We start from the raw sequence: 24633 nt of genomic DNA on the forward strand, positions 1-24633 counted from the left end.
TGACCGCTCGCTTGTAGAAAGCATTGTAAAATGCACTCCAGGTATTCCAGTAATGCAATGAACGGTGTCCCAGTCTTTATCTGGGAAGGGTAGAATTAACATGGAAAAAGACCATGAGATTTGGGGCAACGCCTTGAGCTGCACGAAAATCTCACCTTCCATAACGCACTGTTCTACTTTTGTGTCACAATATCAGTTGCAAAGGAAATATGCGATAAATTCATGTTGTTTGAATGGACCAGTACATAACTTCCCAGTCTCGGTCAAAATTAAAGTAATGGAATCGAAGAATCTTACAACACAGAAAGAGACCTGCGCAGACCGAGTGGTCACGTGATGACTGGGTTATCAGGCAGTTCCACCAGATTTCTGTGTGAAGTGACCGCAGCAGGTCTACCACATGGACTCAACGTTAAATTCCTCGACGTCAGACGCCGTTTCCATCCGCTGCAAAGAGGAAGCTGATGTTTTCACCCTGTCAATAATCACTGTCAATATTTCCATTTCAGTTCTGTTTTTGATGATACCCTTTTTCCCAGATCACAGAAAATACACGGAAAGCTCCAGCTGCCGGACATGGTCATTTTCGATGTCGCAAAAGTCCTTCACATTGCTAGCCGTGAAGATTCATGGAGCATCATCCTCAAATTTAGCTGCTCACGGGCATGTGTCACATCCTCTGCCTGTTCGGCAATCACATAGAGTCAGTGATCCTCACCAAGTGAATCAACACAAACCCGGCTCAATAAGAACTGCAGACAAACAAAGGGTGCGTCATAGCACCAATTTTCTTTTCCATTTTCCTCACTACAATATTGTACATGTCACCCAGCAACTTCCCGACAGGCCTGGAGATAATCAAAGGAACGACAGGAAATTGTTCAAACTACAATCGTTTTCATTAGAAAGTCAAACAATATCTTCAGACATTGAGCTCCAGGCTGGAGGCAAAGTTTGTGTGGGTGTTCAATCAGAATCTCAGAATCAAGCAGATTCAGCACGGCTTTATGAAGGGAACGTCATGGACGACAGATTAATTGGAATTCTTTGCGGCGTTAATCACCAGGATAAATAAAGGAGACCCAAAAGGTGTAATATACTTGGATATCCAATAACGCGTTCGACAAGATGCCACACATAAGTTAACTTAATGAGATAAGAGACCATGGTTTTCTGGCTAATATATTCGGACGGTCTCCTTGGATTTTATTTTGTATATTGTCACGTTCTCCAAGGTACAGTGATATGTATTCTTCTGCGAGCAGCTCAACAGATCATTAAGTACATGAAAAGGAAAGGAAATAAAAGAAAATACATAATAGGGCAACACATGTTACACAATGTAACTCCATAACACCGGCATCGGGTGAAGCATACAGGGGTGTAGTGTTCATGTGGTCAGTCCATAAGAGGATCGTTTAGGAGTCCGCTAACAGCGGGGAAGAAGCTGTTCATGCGTTATCTCAAACTTCGGTATCTCCTGCCCATTGGAAGAAGTTGGAACAGTGAGTAAGCCGGGTGGGAGGCGTCTTTGATTGTGCTGCCCGCTTTCCCCAGGTAGCAGAAGGTGTAGATGGAGTCAATGGAGGGGAGGCACGTTCGTGTGATGGACTGGGCGGTGTTTACGACTCTCTGAATTTTCTTGCGGTCATGACCGAGCAGTTGCCATAACAGGCTGTGATGCCGCCAGATAGATTGCTTTCAATGGTGCATCTGTAAAAGTGGGTAAGAGATAATGTGGACATGCCGAATTTCCTTAGTTCCCTGAGGACTGGATAATATCCCAAACTTGTATCCTGCTATTGTCACCTTGCTCCACCACCTTGTTCTCTTCACAAAACATCAGGAATCTCAGACCAAATCTTCAGACATTTGATTCTCTCTTCAACCAACATCTTGTCCCTGATTAAGTCCACCTTGGGAAGAGGGGCTTGACATTCCGAGATCCCCTGCAGACAGCCTGTTGCTGTTGATGGATCAAAAGAGGCCAAAACCCTGAAAGAAAGCCTCTCTCACAGTCCTGTGAGCATGTCTCCATTAGACGGCACAGTCACAACCTGCAGAATACCTAACGGCACAGAGGTCCCATTTTCGATCCCGGCCCTGGGTCACTGTCCGTGTGGAGTTTGCATATTCGCCCCGTATTTGTGTGCGTTTCATCCCCACAACCCAAAGATGTGCAGGGTAGGTGGATTGCCCCTTAATTGGTAAAATGAATTGGGTACTCTAAATTTATATTGAAACAAAACACTGAATAGATCCTCTAGGAGCTGGACTCAAATCAAATGGGGAATATTCGATGAATTTCTGGTCGAAAGATTTAACAACTGGATAACGTCAGCTGACATAAGCAATTGTGTTAAAATCCCTGTTGATATTCCACAGGAAAGGGAAGGAGAATTTGCAAAAGACAGATATCCCGCTGTTATGGAGGAAGTTCTCATTCTTACACATGGTCAAAGAAAGGGAATAAGGCTCGGCTGAGATTTGAATTTAGATTTTTCTTTAGGGAACAGACACTTTAACGTACTAAACTACAGTGTGTGAGTATGATGAGCTAATCACAAGGGAATGCTGGAAATAATTTACGGATCTGTAGTATCTGTGAAAAGAGAAATAGTTACCATTTCAGATCCTGACCTTTCATTGGAACGACCTGTTCCTCTCTCCACAGAAGCTGCCGGATCAGCTGAATATTTGCAGCATTTTCTGTCTTCGTTTCGGGTTTGCAGCATCCACAGTATTTTGCTTTTGGGCCTCAGGACAATGAGTTGTCCTTCCTGCTCTGAGGGTTATTGCAGGTCTCTCTGGCTGTGATTATCGCTGATTATCCATCTCTGGGATCTTTATGAATCATTGAACGATTTACCGTGAGCTAGTCCCATTTACTGCATTCAGGAGCAGCATTCCCTATCAGTGAGCAGGTCACACTCGTTGCAGCCGCCTGCTGCCTGTGACCAGCAACAAAAGCAATTGCAAAGACAGACTTAGATTATCATCATGGGACAAATAACAAAAATAATAATCGCTTATTATCACAAGTCGGATTCATTGAAGTTACTGTGAAGTCGACACATTCCGGCACCTGTTCGGGGAGGCCAGAGTGGGAATTGAATCCGCGCTGCTGACTTTGTTTTGCAGAACATGCCAGCTTTTTCGACTACTGTGCTAACCCAGTCCCTCAATGCAAAGCCCGAGAGACAGGATCAGAGGGAAGGTTGTTTTTCTGCAGTGTGGACTTCACTCCAGAACAATGAGAAAAGCAGAACATGAGAGTTGAATGTGGTAAAGAGACGTTTCTTCACACAAAAGGTAACGGAAATTAGGAACTCGCGCCGAACAAGCCAGTGAAACTCAGAGTCAATAATATAGTTTTGAATATTTCACTTATTTTTAACCAGCTCTGGTCTGATTGTTTCTGAAATCCTGTAAGGGAGCTGGAGTGAAGATGCAGCCGAGCCCTAATTCAATTTAAATAAAGAGTGGAACAGTCTCGAGGGGCTGAATGGCCAGCACAGTTTGTTTGTTCCTGGGAATAGAACAGAATATCAAGAGAAACAGTTGAAACCACACATTGCATTTCATTCATAGAGTCATAGAACCATACAGCACAGAAAAGGCCCTTCGGCCCGTCACGTCTGTGCTGCTCAAAAACAACCACCTAACCATTCTCATCCCATTTTCCAGAACTTGGCCCAAAGCATTGTGTGCCCTGGGATGGCAAGTACACATCTAAATACTTCAATATTATGAGGGTCTTTGCTCTACCATCCTTTCAGGCAGCGGAAAAACATGTTTTCACAATAAAATATTTCACAACAAACACTGCAATCAGAATCTGAAAAGGGAGAGAGGTCATCTTGTCCTCTGTGTCCCTATTAATAAAGCCGAGGATACCGTCTGCTTTATTAACGGCTCTTGCAACCTTTTCTACCTGCTTCAATGATTTATACACTTGTCCATCCATTTCCCGCTGTTCCTGCACACACTTTTGGAATTATATCCTTTATTTTATATTGCCTACTTGTGTTCTTCGTACAGAAATTAATCACTTCATTTCTTGTCTGCCATATGTTCTCCTGTTGCACCAACAAGTCTATGTCCTTTCAGTGTTCGACGGTGTTCAGAATTCCTGGAACTCTTTTCACAACCACAGGCCGGCCCAAAACATTTCAGACAATAATGTTCTCTTGAAATGTACCCTTTGAACTGTGCAAATTGCTGAACTTTTGAACTGCCTGTTGGACAACATCGGAAATTCCCATGTAGGGATGGGCGATTACTGCAAGTGTGGCTCTATGGCGCAACGGATAGCGCGTTGGACTTCTGGTTGCTGTCGTGGTGAGACGTTCAATGGTTGTGGGTTCGACTCCCATGAGAGTCACGTTTTAAATAATGTTTTACGAAATCAGTCACGGGTTGATCAATGTTCCCAGAGGACTGCCGCCCGGAACTTCCTTCCAGAAAGGTTCCTCCAGTCACTCCCCCACTTTCTCATCAGAACAACGTCACAGAAGAAAACACACCACCTTCACAGAACGACCATTCAACAGGAAAGTAAAATATGTGAACTATGCTGACCCGAATCAGTCTGCTCAAACGTGAGTTCTTGTTGAAAGAAAAATTGAGGAAGTGAATAGTTGACTGGCAACCGCAGGGCAGTAATGTCGTAGCTCCTGGTTTAAGGAGCAGAGTGCTGCAGCGGAATGATGGGCCATTACCCCGAGTACGAAGAATCGAGGGTATTCCCTGCTATTTACAATCGCCCTCACAAGAAAGCAAACAGAAACAACGTTCCTGTTTGCTTTACAGCAAATACCTATCAGAATCCTGCTTGCAGTCGCATCCCGACAGTTGTCCCAGGAATGAAGCAGACAGTATTACAATATTGTAAAGGTAAAAAATGGGGAACCACAGAGAAAATGCTGTAAAAAGGGATGGGTGAGTAAATTTGCAGATGACACTAAAGTCGGTGGAGTTGTGGATAGTGCGGAAGGATGTTACAAGTTACAGAGGGACCATAAGACCATAAGACATAGGAGCGGAAGTAAGGCCATTCGGCCCATCGAGTCCACTCCACCATTCAATCATGGCTGATTTCAACTCCATTTACCCGCTCTCTCTCCATAGCCCTTAATTCCTCGAGAAATCAAGAATTTATCAACTTCTGTCTTAAAGACACTCAACGTCCCGGCCTCCACCGCCCTCTGTGGCAATGAATTCCACAGACCCACCACTCTCTGGCTGAAGAAATTTCTCCTAATCTCTGTTCTAAAGTGACTCCCTTTTATTCTAAGGCTGTGCCCCCGGGTCCTAGTCTCCCCTGCTAATGGAAACTACTTCCCTACGTCCACCCTATCTAAGCCATTCATTATCTTGTAAGTTTCTATTAGATCTCCCCTCAACCTCCTAAACTCCAATTAATATAATCCCAGGATCCTCAGACGTTCATCGTATGTTAGGCCCACCATTCTTGGGATCATCCGTGTGAATCTCCGCTGGACCCGCTCCAGTGCCAGTATGTCCTTCCTGAGGTGTGGGGCCCAAAATTGCTCACAGTATTCTAAATGGGGCCTAACTAATGCTTTATAAAGCTTCAGAAGTACACCCCTGCTTTTATATTCCAAGCCTCTTGAGATAAATGACAACATTGCATTTGCTTTCTTAATTACGGACTCAACCTGCAAGTTTACCTTTAGAGTATCGTGGACTAGGACTCCCAAGTGCCTTTGCACTTCAGCATTATGAATTTTGTCACCGTTTAGAGAATAGTCCATGCCTCTATTCTGTTTTCCAAAGTGCAAGACCTCGCACTTGCCCACGTTGAATTTGATCAGCCATTTCTTGGACCACTCTCCTAAACTGTCTAAATCTTTCTGCAGCCTCCCCACCTCCTCCATACTACCTGCCCCTCCACCTATCTTTGTATCATCGGCAAACTTAGCCAGAATGCCCCCAGTCCCATCCTCTAGATCGTTAATATATAAAGAGAACAGCTGTGGCCCCAACACTGAACCCTGCGGGACATCACTCGTCACCGGTTGCCATTCCGAAAAAGAACCTTTTATCCCAACTCTCTGCCTTGTGCCTGACAGCCAATCGTCAATCCATGTTAGTACCTTGCCTCGAATACCATGGGCCCTTATTTTACTCAGCAGTCTCCCGTGAGGCACCTTATCAAAGGCCTTTTGGAAGTCAAGATAGAGAACATCCATTGGTTCTCCTTGGCCTAACCTATTTGTTATCTCTTCAAAGAACTCTAACACGTTTGTCAGGCACGACCTCCCCTTACTAAATCCATGCTGACTTGTCCTAATCCGACCCTGCACTTCCAAGAATTTAGAAATCTCATCCTTAACAATGGATTCTAGAATCTTGCCAACAACCGAGGTTCGGCTAATTGGCCTATAATTTTCCATCTTTTTCCTTGTTCCCTTCTTGAACAGGGGGGTTACAACAGCGATTTTCCAATCCTCTGGGACTTTCCCTGACTCCAGTGACTTTTGAAAGATCATAACTAATGCCTCCACTATTTATTCAGCTATCTCCTTTAGAACTCTAGGATGTAGCCCATCTGGGCCCGGAGATTTATCAATTTTTAGACCTCTTAATTTCTCTCGCAATTTCTCCTTTGTGATGGTTACCATATTCAACTCTGCCCCCTGACTCTCCTGAATTGTTGGATATTGCTCATGTCTTCTACTGTGAAGACTGACGCTAAGTACTTATTTAGTTCCTCAGCTATTTCCTTGTCTCCCATCACCAGATTACCAGCGTCATTTTGGAGCGGCCCAATGTCTACTTTTGCCACCCGTTTGTTTTAATGTATTTAAAGAAACGTTTACTATCATTCCTAATGTTACTGGCTAGCCTACCTTCATATTTGATCCTCTCTTTCTTTATTTTTCTCTTTGTTATCCTTTGTTTGTTTTTGTAGCCTTCCCAATCTTCTGACTTCCCACTACACTTTGCCACATTATAGGCTTTCTCTTTTGCTTTGATGCATTCCCTAACTTCCTTTGTCAGCCATGGCTGCCTAATCCCCCCCCCCCCCCCCCCCCCCTCTGATAACCTTTCTTTTCTTTAGGATGAACCTCTGTACTGTGTCCTCAATTACTCCCAGAAACTCCTGTCATTGCTGTTCTACTGTCTTTCCCACTAGGCTCTGCTCCCAGTCGATTTTCGTCAGTTCCTCCCTCATGCCACTGTAGTTAGCTTTTTTTTAACTGTAACACCTTTACATGTACATAGATAACTGCAGCTCTGGGCGGAGAGGTTGCAAATGGAGTTTAATGCAGAAAAGTGTAAGGTGATTCATTTTGGAAGGAATAACAGGAAGGCAGAGTACTGGGCTAATGGTAAGATTCTTGGCAGTGTGGATGAGCAGAGAGATCTCGGTGTCCATGTACATAGATCACTGAAAGTTGCCACTCAGTTTGAGAGGGTTGTTAAGAAGGCGTACGGTGTGTTAGTTTTTATTGGTAGAGGGATTGAGTTTCGGAGCCATGAGGTCATGTTGCAGCTGAACAAAACTCTGCTGCGGCTGCATTTAGAGTACTGCGTGCAATTCTGGTCACCGCTTTATAGGAAGGATGTGGAAGCATTGGAAAGGGTACAGAGGAGATTTACCAGAATGTTGACTGGTATGGAGGGAGGATCTTATGAGGAAAGGCTGAGGGACTTGAGGCTGTTTTCGTTCGAGAGAAGAAGGTTAAGAGGTGACTTAATTGAGGCATACAAGATGATCAGAGGATTGGATAGGGTGGACAGTGAGAGCCTTTTTCCTCGGATGGTGATATCTAGCACGAGGGGACATAGCTTTAAATTCAGGGGAGATTGATATAAGACAGACGTCAGAGGTAGGTTCTTTACTCAGAGAGTAGTAAGCGTGTGGAATGCCCTGCCTGCAACAGCATTGGACTCGCCAACACTAAGGGTATTCAAATGGTCATTGGATAGACATATGGACGATAAGGGAATAGTGTAAATGGGCTTTAGAGTGGTTTCACAGGTCGGCGCAACATCGAGGGCTGAAGGGCTGTACTGCGCTATAATGTTCTATGTTCTATGTTCTAAATCTCAGCTGCTTTGGCAGCATCTATGGGGAGAGAAAAGAGCTAACGTTTGGAGTCCAGGTGACACTTTGTCAAAGCTGGTTATCCAGTAGTACCACACAGAGGGGCAATATAGATATATAACGATAACCAGTAATACGTCACAAGGGAGCAATAAAGAAATAAAACATTATCGAGGAATAAGTCACAATAGAAACTGAGTGCCCAGCTTCCCCTCTCGGACGGATGCGGACAATCCAACCAGCCAGACTATATACAACAAGGGAAGAAGGATTTTACCCGGAGTCCTGGGATCATTATTAATTCCTCAACCAGAGTCACTGAAAAGGCTATCCAGTCATTCACTGGGCTTTTACCTGTGGGATCATTCTGTGCGAATTTAAGAAGGAATGTCTTGTGCTGAGATCGCCGCTTCCCCATTGAATGGGAGGCATTTGATCTTCGTGTGTTGAACATTTTGCTGGAGAAATGTAACCTCGTGGAGGAAAAGTCAATATCAGGAGGCGGATTCGGATCCACGCCACCAGAGAAGACTGTGACCTTCGACCGCTCGGCCATCCTGACGCGTTGTGGCAAAAGATATGCTCCGTGCAGAAATCGATTTAAATTCCACCTTCATCGTCATTTCATTTCACACTGGATGTACTTTTACGATTTTTGAACCCCAGCCAGAGGCCTGTATCTGAGTGCCATCCTATTCCGAGCCGCTGGTGGTTAAGGAGCTTCTCATTGCTGCATTCATCAGTTTGCCCCAATCAACAAGGTCCGAATTGTTAGGTGGATTGGCCATGATAAATTGCCCTTAGTGTCCAAAATTTCCCTTAGTGTTGGGTGGGGTTGCTGGGTTATGGGGATAGGGTGGCGGTGTTGACCTTGGGTAGGGTGCTCTTTCCAAGAGCCGGTGCAGACTCGATGGGCCGAATGGCCTCCTTCTGCACTGTAAATTCTATTCTATGAAATTCCCGCTCTACCTGTTCCTCACACGAAGGTATTGAGAGTCTAAGATCTAAGCGACGTGAAGGATCCAATAGGAAAGTTGCATCCTGGCGACTGGAATCTCTCTCCACAGCTGATTTCACAGACAAGTAGCCGAAGGCGCCCTCCATTGTCCAAACAGGAGAAATTCCATTCAGTCGATGCGGCAGCAGACGATTCTGGGAGAAGTCAACTGAGTCACCACGACTGTACTGTGGGTAGCTGAAAAACAGGTGTCAAGGAGCGGATCAGACTGAAAGCAAAACTTTGATACTAATAAAGGTATAGTCAGAAGTACAGCTGGGTGACACCAAACTGTTGGCTTTTCGTATGAGTGAACGTATAAATAGCAGAGAATGGTTTCAATCCATCGACCTCTGGGATATGGGCCCAGCACGCTTCCGCTGCGCCACTCTGCACCTCGTTGAATGCCTCTGGGCTTGGACTTGAGGCAAAGTTTAAAGAAATTAGTAACAGGTTGATCAATATTCCCAGAGAGGTGAAACTGCCGCCACGAACTTCCTTCCATGAAGGTGTTTCCAGTCACTCCCCACTTCCGCATCAGAACTACGTCACAGAAGAAATCACACCCCCTTCACAGAACAACCATTCAGCACGAAAGCAAAATATCTGAACGATGCTGACCAGAGTCAGTGTGCTCAAACGCGTGTTCTTGGTGAAAGAAAAAATGAGAAAGTGAATAGTTGTCTGGCTACCGCAGGGCAGTAATGCCGTAGCTCCTGGTTTAAGGAGCAGAGGACCGCAGCGGAACCGTGCTGGGCCATTAGCCCTAGTTCGAGGTTGTTCTCTGCTGTATACATTCTCACTCACACCAAAAGTAAACATAACGCACGTTCCTGTTGGCTTTGCAGCAAATACCTATCATCCCGACATTTGTCCCAGGAATGAAGGAGACAGCATTACAACATAGGGAACCACGGAGAAAATGCTGTAAAATCTCAACAGGTTAGGCATATCCTGAGACCTAGGATTTCCCTTCAATGGGAGGTATTAGATCTTCCCAGGTTTGAAAATCTTGCTCGAGAAATGTAACCTCGTGGAACACAAGTCCATATCAGGAGTGGAATTCGAACCCAGAGCACCAGAGTAGGCTTCGACTTTAACACAGCGCCTTTGGCCGCCCAACCATCAGAACACGTTGCGATAGAAGATACAAATCGATTAAAATTATATCTTCAACGCCATTTCATTTAAAGTTAGATCTGCTTTTCCCATTTATTTATTTTTAAAATAAATTTAGAGCACCTAATTCATTTTTTCCAACTAAGCGGCAATTTAGCGTGTTCAATCCACCTACTTGGCACATCTTTGGGTGATAGAACATAGAAAATAGAACATAGAACAATACAGCGCAGTACAGGCCCTTCGGCCCACGATGTTGCACCGAAACAAAAGCCATCTAACCTACACTATACCATTATCATCCATATGTTTATCCAATAAATTTTTTAATGCCCTCAATGTTGGCGAGTTCACCACTGTAGCTGGTAGGGCATTCCACGGCCTCACTACTCTTTGCGTAAAGAACCTACCTCTGTCCTATATCTATTACCCTTCAGTTTAAAGTTATGTCCCCTCGTGCCAGCCATTTCCATCCGCGGGAGAAGGCTCTCACTGTCCACCCTATCCAACCCCCTAATCATTTTGTATGCCTCTATTAAGTCTCCTCTTAACCTTCTTCTCTCCAACGAAAACAACCTCAAGTCCATCAGCCTTTCCTCATAAGATTTTCCCTCCATACCAGGCAACATCCTGGTAAATCTCCTCTGCACCCGCTCCAAAGCCTCCACGTCCTTCCTATAATGCGGTGACCAGAACTGTACGCAATACTCCAAATGCCAACACACCAACACGGGGCGAATGTGTAAAATCTACGCGGACAACTACCCAGAACAGGATCGAACTTGGGACCTCGGCGCAGTGACGCTTTTCCTATTTCTCAACCCCCGCCAGAGTCCTGTATCTGAGTGCCACCCTTCTCCAAGCCGCAGGGCATAAAGGAGCTGCTCAAAGCTGCATTGGTCAGTTTTCACCAATCAGCAAGGAGCGAATTCCCACTCTACCTGTTCCTCACACCAAGGTATTGAGAGTCTAAGATCTGAGCGACGTGACGCATCCAAATGGAGCGTTGCAACCTGGCGACTGAAATCTCTCTCCACAGCTGCTTCCGGTGCTACTTTCACATACTAGTAGCCGAAGAACCCCTCCAGTGTCCAAACAGGAGGGAGTTCATCCAGTAGAATCGTCAGAAGAGAATTATGGGAGAAGTCAATCCGATCACCTCGACTGCACTGTGGGTAGCCGAAGAACTGGTGGCAATGAGCGGTTAAGCCCCAAACACGTCTGCCTCCATTCCTCCCTTGAATCCAACTCGATGCAATCTGGCCTGACAAACTGGAAAGGATTGTCACATCAGTGATTGCAGATCGATCGTGGAAAACTGAATTCCACTTCCGAAAAATGTGTGGATGAAAAATCGAAGAGGACGGGATTCGAACCCACGTGTACACAGCACAAAAGATAAACAGTCCATCGCTTTAATCACTCAGCCACTTCGTCCCACAGGTTCAGACGCCAATACGTCTCAATTTGTTTTGCATCCATGAACTGATGGAAATTATCTGCCTCGTTCGTTTCAAACTGGTGTTCAACGATGGAAATGAAGCGATGGTGGTATAGTGGTGAGCACAGTTGCCTTCCAAGCAGTTGATTCGGGTTCGATTCCCGGCCATCGCAGTAATTGCTAGCGCGGATGTCTTGACATCGTGAGTTTCAAACTGAGAAAAACTGGTCAACAGTTTCTCACTTGAGTGTATGTGTAATTATCTAACTGAGGTGTATCAGATGCCAAAAGGTCCGGAAAGGTAGACATGGAGCTGATGCCTCCTCTTGTGGCGCATTCTAAAACGAGAGGTCATGACCTTAGAATGAAAGATCGCAAATTAAAAAAGAGTGGAGGTAAAACTACTTCTCGCAAAGGGTGTGAGTCTGTGGAATTCGGTACCCCAGAGTGTGTTGGATGCAGGGAGACTGAGTAAATTTCATGAGGTGTTAGAGAGATTTTTATTGGTGAGGAGTTGAACGGTTGTGGAAGCCAGGATGGGATCAGCCAAGATCACATGAAATGTGTTCGGCTCACGAAGCTAAATTGCCGACTCCAGCTCCGAAGTCTTGTTTTCCAGAGAGGATGTGTTCTGGCTAAAGCGCAATCGACCTCTTCATCTGAAACATTGTCGGTAGCAGATGAGGAACATATCAGCACGATAGAATGGCGGGGCAGACTCGAAGTGTCTAATGGCTTAATTCTGCTCCTGATATTTTATGAACGTAACTTTTGCGCGACTTCGTGAGTTTCAAACTGAGGGGCAGAAACAGTTTCCAAATCAGAATTTATGCGCAATTAGAGCAGTGAGTTAAATAAGTAATTTTCTCAGCTATTTGTAATGTGATTTCAACATGAATAGTGTTCGACTATTAACCACCCCCAAGCCCTTAAACAAAAGCTAAACATCACAGCATTTTTACTTTATGCTCGTGACATGGACCAAACAGAGACACAGCAGACACGTTTCAGCCGAGGATGGGATTCGAACCCACGTGCGCAGAGCGTAAAGGATTATTGTGCAGCCCCTTAACCACGTGGTACAACTACTTTACTTCATGAAACATTAATGTCCGATCTTCTCACAGACAAGCAGCCGACGCACTCCTCCAGTGGACAAATAGAATGAAATTAATCCAGGAGAGGTAGCAGAATGTAATTGTGGGAGAAGTCAACCCGGTCACCTCGACGAGACTGTGGGTAGCCGAAGAAGAACTGGTGTCAATGAGCTGTTCAGCCCCAAACACGTCTGCCTCCGTTCCTCCCTCCTCTAACCCAACTGGATGCATTCTGGCCTGACAACTTGTAATAGACTGTCACATCAGTGATTGTGGATCCACCTTGGAAAAATGAGTCACATTTCGCGGAAACAGTGGATACAATTTCGAGGATTATGGGATTCGAACCCACGTGTGCAGAGCACAATAGATTATCAGTCGATTACTTTTACCGCGGCCCACAAGCGCGCAAGTTAATGTGTCTTCACTCGTTTTGCATCCATGAACAGATGGAAAGTATCGGCCTCCATCTATTCCACCTGGTGTTCAAATTTGGAAATGCAGCGATGGTGGTGCAGTGGTCAGCACAGCTTTCTTCCAAGCAGTTGTACCGGGTTCGGATTCCGGCCATCGCAGTAATAGTTGTATCGGATGATTTTGCGCGACACCATGAGTTTCAAACTGAGGAAGACTGGCCATAGTCTCACTCAGAATCTATGCGCAATTATCTAATTGAGGTGTATAAGATGCCAAAAGGTATGGATAAAGTAGACGGGGGGCTGATGCTTCCTCTTATGGGGCATTCTAAAACGAGAGGTCATAGTTTTAGAATAAGAGATTGCAAACTTAAAAAAGATTTGAGGAAAAACTACTTCTCCCAAAGGGTTGTGATTCTGTGGAATTCGCTACCCCAGGGTGCGTTGCATACAGGGAGAGAGAGTAAAGTTAAGGAGGGGTTAGAGAGATGTTTATTGGTAATGAGTTGATGGGTTATGGAGAACGGGCAGGATGGTGGAGTTGAGGCCAGGATGGCATAAGCCAGGATCACATGGAAGGTGTTAGGCTCAGTAGGCTAAATTGCCTACTCCCGCTCCGAAGACGTGTGTTCTCGGGAGGAGGTGCTCTGGCTGATATTGCAATCGACCACTTCATCTGTAACTTTGTAGGTAGCAGATGAGGAACAACTCAGCCATGATAGAATGGCGTGCAGACTCGATCGGTCTAATGGCTTAATTCTGCTCCTATACCTTATGAACTTATCTTTTGAGCGACTTTGTGAGTTTCAAATTGAGAGGAAGAAGCAATTTCGAACTCAGGATTTATGCGCAATTAGGGCAGGGAGTGAAATAAGTAACTTTCTCACCTTTTTATAACGTGGTATCAACATGGACAGTGTTGGACGAATTCACCACCCTCCAAGCCCTTGAACAAATGCTAAAAATCACAGCATTTTTACTTTTTGCTCATGAAGTGGACCAAACAGAGACACAACAGACACATTACAGACGAGGATGGGATTTCATTCCACGTGTGTAGAGTACAATGGATTATTGTGCATCTCATTAACCACATGATACAACTCCTTTACTTTATTGAATTTTAATACGCGATCTTCTTACAGGCAAGTAGCTAAAGAACCCCTCCCGTCTACAAACAGGAGGAGGTTCATCCTGGAGAGCTGGCTGAAGAGAATTAGTGGAGAAGTCATCCCGGTAACCTCAACTGTACTGTGGGTAGCCGAAGAACTGGTGTCAAGGAGCGGTTCCACTGACAACGTATCCACAGGCACATATAGTGACGAAGACTGTCAGTTTCAGATTGTCTCTTTCACTCTCACTATTACCTGAGAGTGACAGGAATCCCCCATTTACAAACGGGACCAGAGAAGGGCAGAGCGAATGCACCTCACTCCCACATACAACATGTCGACGGATTCAACACAACCAAAATATAAGAAAAGATCATCACCAAATATTATGTTCTCATAAATCCCGCCGTCCCAAGTTCAATATAATATAAACAATTGTTATCAGTTGTGTGTCACTCTGACCTGCGAACTTCGTTCCACCAGAGTGTGCTGACATCTATTGGCCACGACACAGAACCGCAACAGAGCGGGGGAGATTCACATGAACTGTCGGTGTTGCAGAAACAGGTCAACATGAAGAACCGGTGATAGAATGTGATCGGCAGGACTGAGAGGTGTTAGAAGTAAGTAAAAGTTAAACAATCTATATTCATGTATTTCCCAATGGAGGTGGTAGAATTTGGAAGTGTTTATCTTGAGGATCAATTAAGACGAATAGCAGAAATGTTTTTAAGTGAAATCTGGACGAGTACAGGAGTGAGAATGGATTTCAGAGACAAACGAATAATGTTGCATGAAGTAGTCCATAGAATCCACCAATTCTATAGTCTGGGTGTAGGATCTCCTGGAGCACTGTAACAATTAGAGAAGTGTCTGTTTTCAATTATGAGCATTATGGAGAGGACGAATAACAATTTGCAGTATTTTCAGACACTGACAGATACTGACAGCAACAGAGACTGACAGAAAGTAACAATCTGACAGGTAAATCACACTCACAGATAAGAACTGAGACTGACAGATACAATCAGACACTTACAGACAGTAACCCACACTGACAGATACAATTGTACATTCACACACAGTATCAAACACTGAAAGATACAATCACAACTCACATACACTGAAATACACTGATAGCTACAATCACACACAAACAGGCATTAACAGATACTGACAGTTACAATCACAACTCACAGACATTTACACACGCTGATACATCTAATCAGCGTGTGTCTGTTTAGCACAGGGCTAAATCGCTGGCTTTGAAAGCAGACCAAGGCAGGCCAGCAGCACAGTTCAATTCACGTGACAGCCTCCCCGAACAGGCGCCGGAATGTGGCGACTAGGGGCTTTTCACAGTAACTTCATTTGAAGCTTACTTGTGACAATACGCGATTTTCATTTCATTTCATTTTCATACACTCACAGTCACAGACACTGACTGATACAATCGCACACTTACAGACAGTGACAGGCACTGATACACTCGCCCAGAACCCTCCTCTGCCGCCTCCACTGGGTGAAATTCCTCCTGTTTGTCCACTGGAGGTGTTTCTCGGCTACGTGCCTGTGAAAGCAGCCCCGGAAGCAGCGGGGGAGAGAGATTCCAGTCGCCAGGATGCAATTCTCCAATTGGATACTTCACGTTGCTCAGAACTTACACGCTCGTTTAGAGAATCATAGAATGGTTAAAGATCAGCGTGAGTCCATTCCGCCCACCGTGTCCATGTCAGTCGCCTGGAGCTGGCGTGTAGTCCTGTGATGAAGACAGAAAATGCTGTAAAATCTCAACAGGCCTGGCAGCAGATGTGGGGAGGGAAACAGAGAATGGGAAGGAGGGTCAGACTGGATTCGGAACTGTAACTCTCTGTCTCCCTCCACAGGTGTTGCCCGGCCATCCGAGTTATCCACCATTTTCCATTGCTGTTTCAGGATTTTATGAAGAATCGCCATAGCGGCATTGCCCTTGTGCTCGGCGCTTCTAATTATAAAAACTGGTCCCGTATGTCTATTGTTCTGTTCGCAGTGGAGGACAACGAACCAGAAAGAACCAAATTGACGCAATGATCCCGATAAGAAAAGCAAGGGACAAAGAAGACTTTCTTTTGATTTTACTTTCACAACCAAACCAAATTCAGCGGGAATTAAGAAGTCCATTGAGTTGCTCAAATAAACTTTGCTTGGGACGTAATGGTGGTTTCAGCGGTACGTTGAGCGCACCTGGTTCGTTGGTCTAGGGGTATGATTCTCGCTTGGGGCCTTCTGCTGCAATAAAATGCTAGAGGTCACGTGTTCAAATCCTGGACGAGCCTTGCAAAGCACTTTTTAATATCTGTGCGATCGATATGGTGTCATTGACTGAACGAGGGAGCAGTTTGGAGAAAAAGGAGGGTGGGAGCGAGGGTCATGTTTGGGGTTTAACCGCTCTTTGACACCAGTTCTTTGGCTGCCCACAGTGCAGTCGAGCTGACACAGTTGACCACTCCCAGAACCCTCCTCTACCGCCTCCACTGGATTTATTTCCTCCTGTTTGTCCACTGGAGGGATTCTTCTGCTAAGTATCTGTGAAGGCTGCACCGTAAACAGCGGGGGAGAGAGATTCCAATCGCCAGGATGCAACTCTCCAATTGGATACTTCACGTTGCTCACACTCGTTTAGAGAATCATTAAATGGTAACAGATCAGGGTGAGTCCATTCCGCCCAACGTGTCCATGACAATCGCCTAGAGCTGGCGTATAGTACCGTGATACAAACAAAAAATGCTGGAAAATCCCAACATGCCTGGCAGCAGCTGTGTTGAGCGAAACAGAGAATGGGAAGCAGGGTCATTCTGAATTCAGAATGGTAACTCTCTTCCTCTCTCCACAGATGTTACCATACCAGACGATTTGTCCAGCAATTTCTATTTGTCTTTCAGGATTTTATGGAGAATCTCCATAGCGGCATTGCCCTTGTGCCTGGCGCTTCTATTTACAAAGACTTGTCCCTTCTGTCTATTGTTCTGTTCCCCGTGGAGGCCAACAAACCAGAAAAAAACAAATTTACCCAATAATCTAAATAAGGAAAGCAAGGGGCAAAAGGGAGTTCCTTTTGATTTTACTTTAACAACCAAACCAAATTCAACAGAATTAAGTCCGTTGAGTTGATAAAATAAGCTTTGCTTGGGAGGTAATGGTAAGATGGTTTCAGCGGAATACTGATCTCCGGCTTGTTCGTTGATCTAGGAGTATGATTCTCGCTTAGCGTCTTCTGATCGGCAAAATGCGATTGGTCCCGGGTTCAAACCCCCGCCGAGCCCTGCAAGGACTTTATAACATCTGTTCGATCGATATGGTCCCATTGACTGAACTCGGGAGCAGTTTGGAGGAAAAGGAGGGAGGGGCGAAGGTCATGTTTGGAGCTTAACCGCTCCTTGCCATCAGTTCTTCGGCTGTCCACAGTACAGTCGAGGTGACTCAGTTGACCTCTTCCACAATCCTTCTCTGTCGCCTCCACTGGATGAATTCCCTTCTGTTTTGTCCACTGGAGGTGTTCTTCGGCTACATGTCTGTGAAAGTAGCACCGGTAGCAGCTGTGGAGGGAGATTACATACGCCAGGGTGTAACTCTCCAATTGGATACTTCCCGTTGCTAACTCTTGTTTAGAGAATCAAAAAATGGTTACAGATCAGGATGAGTCCATTCCGCCCACCGTGCCCATGACAGCCGCCTAGAGCTGGCGTGTAATCCCGTGATAAAAACAGAAAATGCTGGAAATCCTTAACAGGCCTGGCAGCAGCTATGGAGATGGAAACAGAGAATGGGAGGGAGTGTCGTACTGCATTCGGAACTGTAACTGTCTTTCTCTCTCCACAGATGTTGCCATACCAGTCAAGATATCCAACATTTTCTATTTCTCTTTCAGGATTTTATGAAGAATCTGCATAGCGGCATTGCCCTTGTGCTCGACTCTTCTATTTGTAAAGACTGCTCACTTATGTCTATTGTTCTGTTCGCAGTGGACGCCACCAAACCAGAAAGAACCAAATTGACCCAGTGATCCCGATATAAAACCAAGGGACAAAAAGTCTTTCTTTTGATTTTACATCAGCAAGGAAACAAAATTTCACAGGAATTAAGAAGCACATTGACTTGATAAAATAAGCTTTGCTTCGGAGGAAATGGTAAATTGTTTCAGTGGAATGCACAAAGCGATTTAAATTCTATATTCATCGTCATTTCATTTCAAACTTGATGTGCTTTTACTATTTTTGAACCCTGTATCTGAGTGCCAGAGTCACAGATCTGATTATCCAGTCAGTAACTGATCTTTTCCTGTTGGGTTTTGCTGTGCCAATTTAAGCAGGATTCTCACGTCCTGAGGCCGCCTCTTCCCCGGTGAATTGGAGGCATTGGATCTTCCTGGGGTGAACATTTTGCTGGAGAAATGTAACCTCGTGGAGGAAAAGTTAATATCAGCAGTGGGATTCGGACCCATGCCTCCAGAGGAGACTGTGACCTTAACGCAGTGACTTCGAACGCTCGACCATCCTGACGCGCTGTCGCAAAAGATATGCTGCGTGCTCAAATCGATTAAAATTCTATCTTCGTCGTCATTTAATTTCAAGCTAGAAACAAGTAGCAGGTGAAAGGTACTGAGGGAGATAGTAAATGGGTGACCAAAAGACAGAGCAAGAGTAGGAAGGCAGTGCAGGTGTCCTCTGCGGTCATCTCCCTGCAAAACAGATATACCGCATTGGATACTGTTGAGGGAGATGGCTCACCAGGGGAAGGCAGCAGCAGCCAGGTTCATGGCACCGTGGCTGGCTCTGCTGCGCAGCTGGGCAGGAAGAAGAATGGCAGGGCTATAGTGATAGGGGACTCAATTGTAAGGGGAATAGACAGGCGGTTCTGCGGACGCAATCGAGACTCCAGGATGGTATGTTGCCTCCCTGGTGCAAGGGTCAAGGATGTCTCGGAGCGGCTGCAGGACATTCTGGAGGGGGGGGTGAGGGTGAACAGCCAGCTGTCGTGGTGCACATATGCACCAACGATATAGGTAAAAAACGGGACGAGGTCCTACAAGCTGAATTTAGGGAGCTAGGAGGAAAACTAAAAAGTAGGACCTCAAAGGTAGTAATCTCAGGATTGCTACCAGTGCCACGAGCTAGTCAGAGTAGGAGTGTCAGGATAGAGAGGATGAATACGTGGCTCGAGAGATGGTGCAAGAGGGAGGGATTCAAATTCCTGGGACATTGGAACCGGTTCTGGGGGAGGTGGGACCAGTACAAACCGGACGGTCTGCACCTGGGCAGGACTGGAACTGATGCCCTAGGGGGGGGGGGGGGGGTGTTTGCTAGAGCTGTTGGGGAGAGTTTAAACTTATGTGGCAGGGGGATGGGAACCGATGCAGGAAGTTGGAAGGTTGTAAAACAGGGACAGAAATAAAAGGCAGTAATGGGGAAAGTGTAAGGCAGAGAAGCCATAGTCAAAAATCAAAAAGGGCGACAGTACAAGGTACAGTGACTGAGGGGGAGCTCAGTGAATAGGACCACGAATAATAAAAGAAATAAAACGGGAAGTGAAAACATTAATGTTAAGCGACGCGGCAGGTTGTTACAGGAAGATATGGGTTCGATGACAAGGAAAATTAGGAGAAAGGTTAAGAGGAAATATAACTTAGGAGAGGTTACTGATCGAGGTGTCAAGATTCAGAACAGAGGTAAAAAAGCCAACATAAGTGTACTTTACCTGAATGCTCGTATTATTCAGAATAAGGTAAATGAGTTGATGGCGCAAATCGTCGTGAATGACTATGATTTAGTGGCCATTACTGAAACATGGTTAAAGGATGGTCACGACTGGGAGTTAAATATCCGAGGGTATCAAACCTTTCGGAAGGACAGAGTGGATGGTAAGGGAGGTGGTGTAGCTCTGTTATTTAAGGATGACATCCGGGCAACAGTAAGGGGTGACACCGGTGCTATGGAGGATAAGGTTGAATCCATTTGGGTGGAAATCAGGAATAGTAAGGCGAAAAAGTCACTGATAGGAGTAATCTATAGGCCACCAAATAGTAACATTATGGTGGGGCAGGCAATAAACAATGAAATAGCAGATGCATGTAGAAATGGTACAGCAGTTATCATGGGGGATTTTAATCTACATGTTGATTGGTTTAACCAGGTCAGTCAAGGCAGCCTTGAGGAGGAGTTTATAGAATGTATCCGCGATAGTTTCCTAGGTGGAACCTACGAGGGAACAAGCGGTCCTAGATCTGGTCCTGTGTAATGAGACAGGATTGATTCAGGATCTCATAGTTAGGGAACCTTTCGGAAGGAGCGATCACAATATGATGGAATTTAAAACACAGATGGAGGGTGAGAAGGTACAATCAAGCACTAGTGTTTTGCGCTTAAACAAAGGAGATTACAATGGGATGAGAGAAGAACTAGCTAAGATAGACTGGGAGCAAATATTTTATTGTGAAACAGTTGAGAAACAGTGGAGAACCTTCCAAGTGATTTTTCACAGTGCTCAGCAAAGGTAGATACCAACAAAAAGGAAGGGCGGTAAAAAGAGGGAAAATCGACCGTCGATATCTAAGGGAATAAGGGAGAGTATCAAATTGAAGGATAAAACATACAAAGTAGCAAAGATCAGTGGGAGACTAGAGGACTGGGAAATCTTTAGGGGGCAACTGAAAGCTACTAAAAAAAGCTATAAAGAAGAGTAAGATAGATTATGAGAGTAAACTTGCTCAGAATATAAAAACAGATAGTAAAGGTTTCGACAAATACATAAAACAAAAAAGAGTGGCTAAGGTAAATATTTGTCCTTTAGAGGATGAGAAGGGAGATTTAGTAATGGGAGATGAGGAAATGGCTGAGGAACTGAACAGGTTTTTTGGGTCGGTCTTCACAGTGGAAGACACAAATAACATGCCAGTGACTGATGGAAATGAGGCTATGACAGGTGAGGACCTTGAGAGGATTGTTATCACCAAGGAGGTAGTGATGGGCAAGCTCATGGGGCTAAAGGTAGACAAGTCTCCTGGACCTGATGGAATGCATCCCAGAGTGCTAAAACGGATGGCTAGGGAAATTGCAAATGCACTAGTGATAATTTACCAAAATTATCTGGGGCCGTCCCGGCGGATTGGAAATTAGCAAACGTGACACCACTGTTTAAAAAAGGAGGTAGGCAGAAAGCGGGTAATTATAGGCCAGTGAGCTTAACTTCGGTAGTAGGGAAGATGCTGGTATCTATCATCAAGGAAGACATAGCGAGGCATCTGGATGGAAATTGTCCCACTGGACAGACGCAGCATGGGTTCATAAAGGGCAGGTCGCGCCTAACTAATTTAGTGGAATATTTTGAGGACATTAACAGTGCGGTAGATAACGGGGAGCCAATGGATGTGGTATATCTGGTATATCTGGATTTCCAGAAAGCCTTTGACAAGGTGCCACACAAAAGGTTGTTGCATCAGATAAAGATGCATGGCATTAAGGGGAAAGTAGTAGCATGGATAGAGGATTGGTTAATTAATAGAAAGCAAAGAGTGGGGATTAATGGGTGTTTCTCTGGTTGGCAATCAGTAGCTAGTGGTGTCTCTCAGTGATCAGTGTTGGGCCCACAACTGTTCACAATTTACATCGATGATTTGGAGTTGGGGACCAAGGGCAATGTGCCCAAGTTTGCATACGACACTAAGATAAGTGGTAAAGCAAAAAGTGCAGAGGATATTGGAAGTCTGCAGAGGGATTTGGATAGGCTAAGTGAATGGGCTAGGGTCTGGCAGATGGAATACAATGTTGACAAATGTGAGGTTATCCATTTTGGTAGGAATAACAGCAAAAGAGATTATTATTTAAATGATAAAATATTAAAACATGCTGCTGTGCAGAGAGACCTGGGTGTTCTAGTGCATGAGTCTCAAAAAGTTGGTTTTCAGGTGCAACAGGTGATTAAGAAGGCAAATGGAATTTTGTCCTTCATTGCTAGAGGGATGGAGTTTAAGACTGGGGAGGTTCTGCTGCAATTGTATAAGGTGTTAGTGAGGCCACACCTAGAGTATTGTGTTCAGTTTTGGTCTCCTTGCTTGAGAAAGGACGTACTGGCACTGGAGGGTGTGCAGAGGAGATTCACTAGGTTAATCCCAGAGCTGAAGGGGTTGGATTACGAGGAGAGGTTGAGTAGACTGGGACTGTACTCATTGGAATTTAGAAGGATGAGGGGGGGGGGATCTTATAGAAACATATGAGATTATGAAGGGAATAGAAAGGATAGATGCGGGCAGGTTGTTTCCACTGGCGGGTGAAAACAGAACTAGGGGGCATAGCCTCAAAATAAGGGGAAGTAGATTTAGGACTGAGTTTAGAAGGAACGTCTTCACCCAAAGCGTTGTGAATCTATGGGATTCCTTGCCCAGTGAAGCAGTAGAGGCTCCTTCATTAAATGTTTTTAAGATAAGGATAGATAGTTTTTTGAAGAATAAAGGGATTAAGGGTTATGGTGTTCGGGCCGGAAAGTGGAGCTGAGTCCACAAAAGATCAGCCATGATCTCACTGAATGGTGGAGCAGGCTCGAGGGGCCAGATGGCCTACTCCTGCTCCTAGTTCTTATATTATCCAGTTATGAACTGGGCTTCTCCCTGTGAGGTCTTGCTGTGCGAATATAAGCAGGAATCTCATTCCCTGACCCATTGAATCTTCCTGGGGTTGCACATTTTGCTGGAGAAACGTAACCACGTGGAGGAAACGTTAATGTCAGAAGTAGGATTCGAACCCACCCCTCCAGAGGAGACTGCAACCTTAACGCAGCGCCTTCGACCGCTAGGCCATCCTGACGCGCTGTAACCAAAGATATGCTCCATCGGCGAATCGATTTAAATTCAATTTTCATCTTCATTTCATTTCAAACTAGATGTGGTTTTACTATTTTTGAACGCCAGCCAGACTCTTGTATCTGAGTGCGATCGTTCTCCAACACGCTGTGTGTTAAGGAGCTCTCATTTCTGCATTGATCAGTTTGCTCTTTTCAACAAAGTCCGTACTGCCGCCTACCTGTTCCTCACACGAAGGTATTACGAGTCTAAGATCTGACCGGCGTGATGGATCCAATTATACAGTTGCATCTTGGCGACTGGAATCTCTCTGCACAGCTGCTTCTGGTGCTGCTTTCACAGGCTAGTAGCCTAATAGCCCCTCCAGTGTCCAAACACGAGGATGTTCATGCTGTAAAGGCGGCAGAAGAACATTCTGGGAGAAGCCAACTTATTCACATCCGCCAATACAACATGCCAGACTATTTACAACAAGGGAAGTGGAAATTTACGCGGAGTCCTGGGATCATTATTAATTCCTGATCCAGAGTTACTGAGCAGATCATGCCGTCATGAACTTGGCTTCTGCCTGTGGGAACTTGCTGTGCGAATTTAAGCACGAATCTCACGTCCCGAGGCCACCGCTTCCCCTTTGAATGGGAGGTATTGGATCTTCCTGGGCCTGAACATTTTGCTGGAGAAATGTAAGCACGTGGAAGAAAAGTTAATGTCAGAGGTGGCATTCGAACCCTCGCCTCCAGCAAGACAGTTCGGCCATCCTGACGAGCTGGGTGAAATGTTATGCTCCGTGCACAAATCGACATAGACATAGAACATACAGTGCTGTAGGAGGCCATTCGGCCCATCGAGTCTGCACCGACCCACCTAAGCCCTCAATTCCACCCTATCACCCTCATCCCGCAACCGGATAATCTTTCCTACCTTTGTGGACACGAAGGGCAATTTTGCATGGCCAATTCACCTAGCCTGCACGTCTATGGGCTGGAGGAGGAAACCGGAACACCCGGGGTGAAATTCACGCAGACACAGGGAGAACATGCAGACTCCGCACAGACAGTGACCGAAGCCGGGAATCGAAACTGGAACCCTGGTGCTGTGAAGCAACTGTGCTAACCACGATGCTACCTTGCTGTCCAAAATTTCGAAATAAATTTCTTCTGCGATGGCCGAGAATCGAACACGGGTCAACTGCTTGGAAGGAAACTGTGCTCACCACTGTACCACCATCGCTCACAGACCCGCTTTGAATTATATCTTCATTCGCATTTTCTTTCTAATCAGTTGTGCTTTTCCTATTTTTTGAACACCAGCCATAATCCTGAATCTGAGTACCGTCCTTCTCCAAGCCGCTGGGGGCTAAGGAGCTTCGCATTGATGCATTGATCAGTTTGCTGCAATCAACAAAGACCGAACTCCCGCCGACCTGTTCCTCACACGACGGTATTGAGAGTCTAAGATCTGAGCGGCGTGAAGGATCCAATTATACAGTTGCATCCTTGCGACTGGAAACTCTCTCCACAGCTGATTCTGGTGCTGCTTTCACA

The 24633-nt window shown here is 45.3% G+C and overlaps 2 non-coding genes across 2 annotated transcripts; one reads left to right on the plus strand and one right to left on the minus strand.

The window, feature by feature from the left end:
- Positions 1 to 11735: 11735 nt before the first annotated feature.
- On the plus strand, positions 11736 to 11807 carry trnag-ucc (transfer RNA glycine (anticodon UCC)). Its single transcript has one exon. It is a non-coding gene; the product is annotated as a tRNA-Gly (tRNA).
- An 11203-nt stretch (positions 11808 to 23010) lies between these two features.
- On the minus strand, positions 23011 to 23093 carry trnal-aag (transfer RNA leucine (anticodon AAG)). Its single transcript has one exon. It is a non-coding gene; the product is annotated as a tRNA-Leu (tRNA).
- Between the last annotated feature and the right edge of the window lie 1540 nt (positions 23094 to 24633).

The sequence above is a fragment of the Scyliorhinus torazame genome, chromosome 24 (genome assembly GCF_047496885.1).
Source record: "Scyliorhinus torazame isolate Kashiwa2021f chromosome 24, sScyTor2.1, whole genome shotgun sequence".
NCBI lineage: Eukaryota > Metazoa > Chordata > Chondrichthyes > Carcharhiniformes > Scyliorhinidae > Scyliorhinus > Scyliorhinus torazame.